Genomic DNA, 13,379 nt, shown 5'->3' on the forward strand with positions numbered 1-13,379 from the left:
GCATGCCAACTTTAAATTAACTTCGTCAAAATTGAACAATGGTTTCAATCTCAATCAAGCAACAGAAAATAAATTCCGTTTAACATTTATTCAAAGAGAATTCAAAACTTCTTTAAAAGTTCCAAAACAAGACTCACAAGTGTTCTTGAAATCACCATCTCAGAAGGATATTCAAGGAGATTAGAATGTACTTAAAAGGAGTCAAGCCATAAAAGAAAGAATCTTAAATCAAAATAGTTAAAACAAGATCCACTAGGCGTGAGACATCAAACCAGCTTTCAATTGATTCAAAAGGATACAAAAATCACAGGAAAAGACAACTCAATCATTAGTAACTTCTCAAGAATAAATCTTTGACTAAAAACTCTGTTAGATACAATGAGAAGATAAACGATGCACTAATTTGAAACGAATCAAACTGACTCACATAAGGATGAAATTTACAAGAGAAGGAGAACCAAAACCAATGGTAATGTTCACAAGGTGCAAAAGATTAGTTAAAGACAAAGTCGAGTATGGCGTCCGTCGAGATGGAAGGCTTAAGAGAGAATTTAGTCCGTTCATAAGAAGAAAGCTATGAGTCCAACATTTTCAAAAGAAGTAGCAATGGCATAAACAATGTGGTATGCTAAATCAAACTCAAACTAAAAATAAATCAAGTGTAGTTCATCAAACGAAACTCAACCGAGACAAAAGTGGTAAATCATTTCTTTTCAAAATTTTGAAAAATATCCAAATACATAATCAAATGAAGATGTGCATTGGAACTATAGTAAAATTACTAGAAAGTCAAATTGTAATTTAAAGTAAATACAGTTCCGTAAACCAGTAAAAGTACAGGCGAGATATTAGGAATAAATAGTTATTAAACTGTATAAGAAATCTTCAAGGTTTCATATATAGACAAGTATGTATCTATTCAACAGCAATTTTTATAAAAATCTCAAAATTGGCTGTGACCACTGTCAAATAAGAGAAAAACTGAATCAACAAGTTCTCTAAGAATGGGCTCGAAATCCGGAGTTAAAATGCACAACGCAATAGGACATGTTCAAAGCTATAGCAAGGAATACATGAATCAAGAAGGACTCAAACAAAGAAAGATAGATGCAACAAGGGTTTTCAAACAAGCATATGCACTTTAAGATCAAACAAGGATGCATATGAATAGAGGAATAGAGTTGGAAAATCAAACCACCTTTCTAAAGGATTAGCAAACAAGAACCTCAAGTTAGGATCTGAAATAACAGGTTGACTCGAACTAAATTCAAGACACACAACTGAATAGCCTCGAGAAATAGTCTCCAATGTTCCCAAAACCCGCGATTTGCTTTACTCCAAAACTCGCATATCATCTATGACAACCCATTAGTGCTCTCATATACATAATTCACTAGTATTAAGCCGGCCAAACTTAATACCAAGAATTATGCGATGTAAGACTAACAGTGTTAATCGATAGATCGTCATGTGCATAAAGCTCTAATTCTCGTCATCCGACAAGACCTAATACATGACAAATGCTCAAAGTATGCAATTGAAGCATAGTCGGTCCATTCCTCAGGCCCTACACGAAGGACTGCTCTGATACCATAATGTAACACCCTAACTACCAAAGCTCACGCTTCCGGCTGCGCTACTCTGATAGCTCGGACATTACGACGACACTTATACTATTTAATACTAAAATATGAGCCTGTTTAAAACTTTAAACTGCAATATCGCTCCCAAAAATACTCTTGCTATACAACGTACATCCATATATATATATATATATATATATATATATATATATATATATATATATACATATACTCTTGCTATACAACGTACATCCATATATATATATATATATATATATATATATATATATATATATACATACATATATATAAATAATATTACAAATATTACCCAATACAATTCCTATCCCTCTTACAGAATATAGCAAGATAAAGGCGAGGGTAAAAAAATAATAATATAAAGCAATATAGAGCATCTTAACAACAATTAAATAAACTCTTCGTGACTTCTGCGCCCATATCCTGAAAAGGGAAAAATGTAGGGGGTGAGAACATCATCCTCGAAAGGGTTCTCAGTAGAAGGTTTTTGGAAATTACTGTAATAGGATACATGAAGATAAACCGTACCAGTGATTAACAACCATCTTATGCCCCTTTTCAAAAACAAAGGTTTACAATAAAAGTGAAATTTGAAATCCTTTTCCGAAAGAGGAACCATTCAATTCTCAAAAACTTAAAAGCCTTTCAAACGGTTTATCTATGCCGAACCAAAATAGCCTTTCATATTTTATTCCAAACCAGAAACACAAAACCAAAATCAACCATCGGTTCATCTCATTCCATCCACGGCCCTAGGCCCAAACAATCCAACCATCAACCAATCACCACAGTCCAACAGAGTCTCAGTAGCAATCACAAATAGGAAGATGCAAGCACAAACAAACAGTTATTGAAAGTAGAACAATTAGCAGTTAATCATAGGCAAACCAAGTACAATATGCACACCCAAACAATGTCACATAGATGCATATGATGCATGCCTATCCCTAGTGGCTGATGATATAATCTGTCGGTTATAGAGCCAACCCGACAAGTCCTGGTAGCTAACCATTGGACTGTCCCTCTATCGTGTCTCTCCAACTCGAGTTATACTCAATATAAACTTGATCATAATCATGATCCATATCCATCACCCTCACTGGTGAATATTTATGGGGGTGAGCTCAAGCTTCGAGTCTCAACCTGGAGCACGTGGTGGCTAGCCACTGCTTTCTCCCAGGGAAACTCTTATCTCCGATAGTGGAAGTGCAATATCCCAAATTATCAATATCTCAGCATATATGCTTTCATTCTCAGCCATGGATCAACATCCATCTCAGCCATCCGACTCACGGTTCAATCCAGAACCAGCCAATATTCATAATCATACACATCCATTCTGGCTCACAACAAAATAGCACTTCCACATTCAACATCATCAATTCATAAAATTGGCATTTAAGCCATAAATCACTTTTTCTCAAATCATTTCACTTTGAAATCAAGTTTCAACTCTTTTCAGCCTTGACTTTAAAGATCTCATTTCTCAAATCATCTCAGGCTCATAAGCCACTTTTACTCAAGGTAAATTTCCCTTTGAAAACAATGCCACTCTCGGCATCCTCTTTCCAAAACATCCAAAACCATGGCAAGTTAAAGATTTATTTTGAAATATTCAAAATCATCCATACAACAATGGAATTTTATAACAAAAGTTTCTCGGCAGAGTCTCAAGTCTTTAGGGGAGAATAACATAACTCATTTCGCCAAATTCATTTAAAATCATTAAAACATTGGCTTTCCGATTTGAGTAATAAAATAGGATCTAAGCCAAATCGAGTCATGAAATCAATCCCTCCTTTCAAAGCCATTTCCTTTACTTAACAAAACCGGCTTCAATTCCACGACTAAATCTGAAGCGTTTCAAACTACCAAGAGAATCATTTTTATTGTGTTTAACTAGAGTTCAAAAGATACTCTGAAGCTTATTTAAAACGTCAGAATAATAAGGTTCATCAATCGAAATCCAAATCCTTTTCAAAACCACGAAAACTCTTCTAAGGAAAAATCTTTATGTTTTACAGAGAAAACGTAAACCCGTTTTACCTTTTTAAAATAGCCTCAAAGCAAAATTCTATTTCGAATGAATCGTACCCAAAAACATACTATTCTTCTTGGAAAATAAGGAGGAATCATGATTCTCTGTTCAATAATTCTTTCAAAGCGTAGCTTCGTCGCTTTCATAATTGTTCTAAGTAAAGATAATAAAGAAGCCCTAAATTCATAATCCTCCAAGTAATTAGGAAAGGCATTAAACTCAAAATTTCCCAAATAACATTTCAAATAAAGACTCGGATTTTATAGAAATTTTGGCAGCATCTCTCCTAAAACTTGGACTTTGCCACCCGGTTCGGGTCCCAACTAAACCGTTCCTCAATCCCTTTCAACAGTCCAGAATCCAAAAATCAATTCAAAATCAAGCTAAATCCAACAGTCGTCTCATTGGCATAACTCAAGGAAACCATTTCAAAATCAAATCAATATTGACCGATTTAACTCATTTCCAAAGCTTTAAAGAAACGGCTCAGTAACAAATCGTTTGTCCAAAACCAAGTCAATTTAAGTAAACCAGGCTAAATTCAAAAGTGCATTCAACTTTTCACATCATCAAAATAATTAACTCAATTCAAATCAATCCTCAACGGATTAAACTCAGATTTCAAATCTTTAAAGAATCAACTTCATAACATTACATTTCACAAAGCCGCACAACAATTCAGCCAAACCAACATCCATAATCATTCGAGTCAATCAAATAATACATAAGGCAATTACAATCACCAAATGCACAATATCTCACATTATTATCCATATGTAATAATTCCAATACATAAAACATAGTTTTTGGAAAGAGCGCCTACCTCAAAATGCAATTCTATAACCCAAACGTCTCACAGAGTCCTTTCTGCCTCAACCCGAAATCGACAATCAAAATCCCGGTTCCGTGTGTCTTTCTCAATAGTAGAAACAACCTCAACGCCACTAGTAAACTCGGATTCTAACTCCTAGAACCATCAACATTACAATTACTTTATTACACGGAACAGAACACTAACGCAGAGCTTTCGAAATAGGAATACTTACTGAAACTAAGAAAGAACGGCTGAACTGAACAGCAACAGCCTCTGAACCGGTTCGGCGGTAGCCCCAACAGTCACCTCCAGCGGCTGCGGCGACCCGACTCCAGCGACGGTGACTGAAACCAACATGCTGCGACAATAAGATTCCCATAATCTCACAAGAAATGAAGACCAAGTTTGAAACCCTTACCGGCATACTTTCTCGGTGACGACAGCAGGGTCTCATGTGGCAGAAACTCAGCCCGGAGCTCCGGCGGCCATGGCGGTAGTAGCCGACGAAGGCGGCAGTGAGAGGCAAAACTGGCGAGCCCTGCTCTTCCAGCGGCGGCATTGCAGCAAGGAGCACAGCGGCAGCGTTGCAGCAAGGAGCACAGTGGTGGCGTGTGAACTGGCGATGGCAGAAATGTGACGGCTCTCCCTCACGGCGCGTCTCCCTCTCGCGCGACTGGCGTCGGCGCAGGCTAGAGATGACGGCGCGGCGAACAGTGCGGGCGACGGTGCTTCCCCACGCGACTGCGACACTGGCGGCGCTGGCATTCCCCTGACGACCCACGAAGGTGGCATGGGCCGTAGTGGCTGCGCGACGCAACCGTTACTGGGCGGCTCCTCCAGCATCGCGTCTCCTCCCTCCTCTTCTCGGTGACAGAGGCGCGATTCACGGCTCCGTGGACGGAACGACCATGACAGCGCGGATCGGATAGCAGCGGCAGGTGACGGCGCAAGCAACTCTTCCCTCTCCCTTCCTTCTCTGTTCGGCGGTGTCAAGTTTCCCTTCCACTATCAATGGGTGTGGGAGGCACAGGGAAGAGGGTGAAGAGAGGCTGGAGCTGTTTTGTGTGTTGATTTGAGGAAAGGGGAGCATTTGTGTTGCTGCCGCTGGGTTGGGGGAGAATGTAACTGGGTCACGGGATAGGGTTTCTAGGTTAGGGTTTCATTTTGAAAATTAGGGTTAGGGGCATTTTAGTAATTTCAAATAAAATTAGAAATAATATAGTAATTAGAATAAATTCTAGTCCAACAATAATAATGTATATAAATACTATTGGCTCATCAATTTTACAAATTATTTTGAATAAAATGCCCAAATCTAAAAATTAGAAATAATATAATTAATTTCTCTATTTTCCAAAATAGCAGTACTAATATTTAAAATATTAGTTACTTATTCCAAAACATATAAAATCATTATTATTTCACAACTGCTAAATTTATAATTTAAATATAGAAAATAATCCAATAATTATAAAATCGGATAATAATCATAACTCATCCCAAATCTAATAAATCAAAACTTGCCTTAATTACCTTTAATAAAATAATTTCTGAAATTAAGGCTATAAATAACCATATGATTTGAGACTTGATCATAATAAGACTTTTCAAAGGTTTTGGGTCTTACAATTAACGAATTTCGCTCTAGGCTATTCAGTATACAAAGTTGGAGAACAAGTTTCCAGCTCAATATTCAACAAGTTTGTGGTTACTTACGACTCAGTAGCAGCCGAGGTAAAATTCCAATGCTTATTATTCGAGTCAAGAGGGATACTGTGCCGTCACACACTAAGTGTGTTAAGCTTTGAACAAGTAAGCCAAGTGTCACCTAGATATATACTGGAACGATGGAGCAAGAAGGTAAAGAGGCGACACACACACATCAAGAGCAGCCACGACGAGCCACTGTTGGAGCCAAGAAGCAAGAGGTTTGACGAATTTGTTTTTCATTCGCAAAATGTTTGCGAATTTGCATCAGAATCGGAGGAGCTGACTGCGATTCTGCACCGTGCGTACGATACCGTCATGGTTGAGATGGAAGATTTGAAAGCCAAAAGGAAGGGGACATCTTCTTTATCTCACAAAGATGCCAACTTGGAATCCGTTAACGAGCTTCAGAGCCCTCCAAGGATTCGAACAAGAGGACGTCCAAAAAATAGGCTCAGTTCAAAGTTGGACAAACAGATTAAAAATGCCTCAAAGAAGAAGAAAACGAAAGCTTTAAACGAGGTAAAAGTAATGTTTTGTAAATATATGGTAATTGAGTTTAATTTTGTCATTAATAGTTTAGCTAATATGTGAGTTTGTTATATTCAGTTAAACCTCTTTGATACTGGATCAGTGGTGCATTCATATTCTAGCCAATATCAAGGATGTGTTATGAATTATCAATTCAGGGTACCAGCAACAGCGGATAACTTTTTGGGTGTATAGTTACAGAATATGGGTGTAAAAGAACTGTTCTTTTGGGTGTATTTGTGAATTTTCTTGTGTTTGACATTTTACATATATATATATATATATATTTCACAATCTGCTGTTTATGTTAAAAAATTACTAATTTGGGTGTATAGTAGTTTCGTTGGTTTAGGGTTTCAGGGTTTAGGGCTTTAGGGTTTAGGGTTTTAGGGTTTAGGGTTTAGGGTTTATGGTTTAGGGTTTAGAGTTTAGGGTTTAGGGTTTATGGTTTAGGATTTTAGGGTTTAGGGTTTTAGGGTTTATGGTTTAGGGTTTAGGGTTTAGGGTTTATTGTTTTTTGGTTTTTAGGGTTTTGGGTTCAGGGTTTAGGGGGATAGAAGTTTGGGTGTATATTAATCAACCTTGGGTGTATATTAAACTTTCGTTGGGTGTAGAATTTTATAATTTTTGTTTATATCTGGTTTGATGTTTTCCTTCATATTATACCACCTGTAATACAGAGCTTTTGAATACACCACAGACAGTTTAACAGCACAGACAGTTTAACTATGGAAAAAAATTTTATTGAAAAGAAGTTGTTTATAATTGTGAAATTTTTACACAATGTGTTCAATTTACAAACTAGCTAGTAGTTACATTACTCAGTTTCTATATCATTAGAATCTATTTGACAAAATGGACTCAATAATACTGAGGATGGCCTGGACAGTCTTATTGCATTACTCCCTCTAATTGCTTCAGCTCTGTCTTTATTCATTTCACTGAATAGTATCCGGAAAGCATATTCTACTCTATAGTGGTCCACCTCGTCCTACAATTAAAAAGTATATTCTGGTTAAATAACAATATTAATTCAGTAAAGTAATACAGAGTTATATAGTTTTAAAGACAGTTACCTGTGTCCAATTATCCCACTCATACTTCGCCCTTTTAATATTTTCGGGCTCAATTAACTCAAGCCACTTCATAACGTAAATAGCACAGTCATAGCTGAAAACGAAAAAAATAAATTACAAATCTCATTTAGAAAAGTTTAATGTTCAGAGTCACAAATTTATACCTTGTCTTTTGGCCTGAGATGCTAACGTATGGTGCTCTAATTTCCTTTTCCTTCTCCTTCTTCTTCAGAGGTGCCCCGCCAACATATACTCTCATTCTTGAAATAACATATCCCTTAAAAAATAAAACAAATCAGTAATACACCCTAAAGAAATACACCCAAAGGAGAACATACTTACACCCAAAGCAAAACATACATACACCTTATATTGAATTGAAATACACCTAACTATTAAAGTAAAGAACACAGAGCCAATTTACAATGAATTTATTAAGCTCATTTCTGTCATCGGTTGGACATTTCGTGTGTACCGGGTCGAGTATATAAAATCTCTGCTTTCTTGTATCAATCAGCAATAACCACCAATGGTTTGAGTGGCAAACAGGTGCAAAAATCTGAAGCATGGCGACATTTCAATAGTGTTTTATTTTATTTGGCATATAAGTAAAGAATGGTACTAACAAATTTTACAAATGAAAACTTACATATCTATGTGATGTTAATTTTTTTGCATCTATAAAGGGAATAAACATTGGGTAGTCTTCCACCCTGAATTCTTTATTGGTTGTAGGTGATATGAATTCCCCCTTTAAATGCTTCGCAATGGCCATGTTCTGCAATAATTGTGAAACAACAAATGAAATACTGAAAGTACACCCAACTGAATACTTTAAATAAACCCAAATAAATACACAACTTACACCCAAATAAATACACAACTTACACCCAATTGAACGTAAAAAATACACCCAAATGAGTACAAAACAGACCCAGTTGATCAAAGAAAATACACCCTAAGGAATACAGAAAATACACCCAAACTTCATAGAAGTAAAACTTACCACAATATCAGGGGGGAGACAGAATACTTCTTCTTGAAATCTTATATCATTTTTATGATTGAGGATGAGGCACATGGCAGTTACAATCTAGAAAAATATGCCGAAATCAATTTACATTAAAAAACATTGTAGTTAACTTTGGTGTAAAAACATTAGGTTTAATTACTCTGTTGGTCCCTATAGTTTCACCAAATTTTTAATTAGGTCTTTATACTTTTTTTCCATTCAATTGGGTCCCTACACTGCTTTTAATTTTGTAATTACGTCCTTTTCATGTTAAAAATGTTAAAATTAACATAATATTTTTACCAGAATGCATGCGGTCAAAGATTTAATTAAGTTTTTAATTATAAATACCTTCAATTTGCGAATAAATATTCAGTTAACTCTAATATTTTTTACACTAGGAAGGACTTAATTACAAAATTATAGTAGTGTAGGGATCCAATTGAAAGGAAAAAAAGTATAGGGACCTAATTAAAAATTTGGTGAAACTATAGGGACCAACAGAGTAATTAAACCAAAACATTAAAGTTATCTTGGGCAATCAGAGTGCACACGTTGTCAAACTCATTAGTTCTGCCATCTGCGTATTTCTTCAATCGCGTCCCCCATATGTAGCACTTCTCTTTCATCTCAGCCGTATTCTGATTTATTCTCACAAGAGTTTCAAACTTTTTAGAACTTTATCTGCCACTCTCTTTTTGAATTTGTAGACTTTTACTTTCTACTTTCACCCCACTGTTTGCTATTTTTTCCACCAAATCCCCTAATTGTTCTAGCAGTTTTGGGGTTTCTGGAGTTTTTTGCATCCCTCCTTCTTGCGTTGACGCCCCCTCCTGCGTTGCTGCTTCTTCTTGGCTTGAATCAGTCAAGCCAAGGCTGAATGATGGCAACGGATCTGTTTTAGGAACATACGATGCTGTTCGTGCCATCATCATCAATGCCTCAGCGTCTTCTGGCGCTGGATTACTGTGTGATCATGTATAATGTATTATAAGAATAAGAATATACAGATGATAACCAAACATTGATTTTAATTTGATGAACTTACATTTTAGATGGAGCTGGGAGAACCGTGGGTGTAGTTTCTTCAAGTTGTTGGGGGGGGGGGTTTCAGAAGTGCTGCACGGTACATAAATTTAATCATGATGTAAAAAAACTAGTCCTGGATCAATCATCAAAATATACACCCCAACACGAGCAATATACACCCAAACTGTAACAAAATATACACCCAACACTATATCTTACCTTTTTGTAGTTCCTTCAATTTGTAGCAGAGGGGTTGCTTCATTTTCTGTCTCAGGTGTAGTGGTTGTTTGGGACAGTGGTAGACACACTTGAATCGGAACTCTAAACATGAAGAAAAACAAAATGCTAACAATGCCTTTGAAAATAAAAAGGTTATAAGGTTGAAATTTTTTTGAAAAAGTCACATCGCAAGCACTTCAGACGGTGTATCTTCTCTCATAACCATCACATTCTCTTCAGCCGGCTCACTGGCTGACTATTCAAACAGACTCAACCTAAAATACACCCTAAGAAAGTCAAAAATACACCCGAACAATTTAAAAGAAAGACAGGCTTTGTTTATTGAGAACTTACATACTTGCAGTTTTTGCTTTTTTTTCCTGCCTTTTTTTTCTCGAATAAAATAATAAAGGGCTTTTTTTTCTAAAAAAAATATATACAAAATTAGAAGTAGAACGTAATAAAAGAATAAAAGCAACAGTTATTTGAAAGAGAAATTACACGCTCTCTGCCGGTTTGTTTACGCTACTTTGTTCTGTGTGTCCTTGAGAGGAAGGATCATCACTTCCCAAGTTTACGTCCAGTATTCTAAACATAATAGAGTACATGTTATTCACAAAAAATACCATACTGTTAAATCATGATAACAAGATTTAATCAAATAAAGATACTTACGTTTCAGATGAGACATAATGACCTTCATTCGATCACAGGTCAGCTTGTTTCTCCCTGCGAAACAAGAAACAATTATTAGCAAATAAAACACCCCTAAAATCTAAAATATACACCCCAACAAGACATACCTATGTGCAGCAAATTTTTCATTGTTTTTCCTTAAGAATTCATCTAATTCTTGAGTTCCAATTTCAGATCTGAGAGTACATGCATAAAAGAACATGTTAACAAATATAATTTTGATGATAGACGATAATATTGCTTAGAAAGTACTGTACCCATGATATGATTGAGTTTGCTCAGGAGATGAATCCTGCACAATGACCTTTTTCTTTTTGGATTGTGTCCTGGGGGGAAAAAACAAGTATGAATCAGAAATACAAAAATAATATGATCACAGAACGCTATCCAAAGAAGTGCTTATTTTTTTGGTGTTCTCTGAGTCTTTTTCTTTGTTTTTTGCTTCTCCACTGGTGATGATTCTTTGCTTCTATAAGTTAATAAGAGACACTCTGTTAATACATAAAATCTCGATAATAAACCCAAAGTAAAAGAGTAATAATTTCATAACATTACTCAACAGTTGATTCAGATTCAGTTGATTCAAATTCTGAATCAGAATCCTCGTCAATCTTCTTTCTTTTTTTGGACTCCATTCTGGAAGGGAAATAATCATTATTTAAAAAATTCTAAAAGTGATAAAATACACCCAAATGAATGCACAATATACACCCAAAGGAATGCACAAAATACACCCAACTTGATAAACAAAATACATGCAAATGGAGAATTAAAATACACCCAAATTGATAAACAAAATACACCCAAATGTAGAAACAAAATACACCCAAGCATGTTACTTACTTTTTGGATTTTCGGGCTGGTTGTTTTCTTGTTGAATCCTCTGAGTCTTCTTCAGTCTCAGACTCAGAGGTAGAATGGTCACTTTCAGTTTTTTCAATCTCAGATGATGATGTTGAACTTGCCTTTCTTTTTTTGTTTTTTTTTTTGCTTTCTTCTTTTTTTTTCTTTTTTTCTTTATTTCTTTCATTTTTTCCTTTGCTTCACCCATCTTTACAACCCCCTGAAACATTAGAAATTGTAGTTAGTAGCATTCAGGTAAATAAAATACACCCAAGATATTTTGTTCACTTACCATATGGTCCTCCATTTCTCCCCTCATTCTTTCGACCAACTGTTCCTTAGCCCAGTTGGCAATCCAAGGTTCTGGAGGTCTTTCTTCCCTCTTCTTGTCTTTATTTTTTGAAAGATGAAAGTAAATTATCATCAGGGCAACGAGGCAGCCATCAATTGCCTTTTTCTTTTTCACCTTGTAATCTGTTATGCCCTTGACGATAAAATTCAAAACATGTCCTCCCCAGTTCCGCTCTGTTATTGTGTCCATCTTGAAAATTGGGGTCAGGTGCGCAGGTGAGATTTTGTTTATTTTCGTTGGTAACAGGAACGCCATCTGTATATAGAGGATAAAAATCCTCTTGAACATGAGGCACCCCTGTTCATTATCAACGACAATAACCATCATCTCATCTGTCAGATTTTTGAGCGTCTTACCCTGGAATCTTCTAAAAATTTGTTTGTCATCTTCAGAAAGATCCTTATAATTGACTTTCTGAGGAAATAGATCTCCTACAAAAATGAAAACAACATAGTATGAAAATCAGTTCAAATACACCCAAGCATCAATTGAAATACAACTGAATATGGCTCATATACACCTATAATTTTTAACGAGTTACCTGACGCGTTGATGCCAAGTGCAACCCCTATTGTTTTTGGACTTATTTTAAATAAACCGTAGCCGGTTTCCAGTTTGTTTTCCCCTAGTTTGAAAGAGTTAGCCAATTCCCTTAATATTTGGTGATGCACCCTCAGCGGCGGGATGTGCATCAAGCCGCCAAATTCCAAATCCCTCACTATTGTTTTCTTCTCCTCACTCATGTTTCTGAATTTCTCACTTAACAAATGTGTTGCACAATTAAGGTCCTTGGTTTGCTGTAAACAAAGCAAAGCAAAATTATAGTCAGTTATATTTTTATTATATAAAACTGATTTCGCCTAAGACATATATTTGTTCTTACATTTTTTCCAACTTGGTTTCTGCCTGCCATTGTTTCTGAAATGAAAAATACACCCATAGATATCAGTAAGATACACCCATAGATATGAGACAGATACACACATAGATATGAGTCAGATACACCCATAGATATCAGTCAGATACACCCATAGATATCAGTAAGATACACCCATACATATTATTCAGATACATCCATACATATGATTCAGATACACCCATAGATATGAGTAAGATACACCCATAGATATTAGTCAGATATTATTCAAACATGCATTAATATACAAGGTCAAGCTATATAGACCCATGGACAAGCAAATATTAGAACAGTGGCAAGTGATCACTATATTACAGTATATCATTTCAGAAATATACAACGAACAAAATACTCCATATACACCCACCAAATCAAGCAATATACTTCCAAAAATCAATTACCAGAAGAACTAGAACAACAAGAACAGTAACACCTAGAACAACTAAGAAGAACAGTATAACCTAGAACCAAGAATAACACTAAAACCTAGAACAAGTAGAACATTAAAAACTGTAAAACCTAGA

The sequence above is a fragment of the Arachis hypogaea genome, chromosome 13 (genome assembly GCF_003086295.3).
Source record: "Arachis hypogaea cultivar Tifrunner chromosome 13, arahy.Tifrunner.gnm2.J5K5, whole genome shotgun sequence".
NCBI classification, from domain to species: domain Eukaryota; kingdom Viridiplantae; phylum Streptophyta; class Magnoliopsida; order Fabales; family Fabaceae; genus Arachis; species Arachis hypogaea.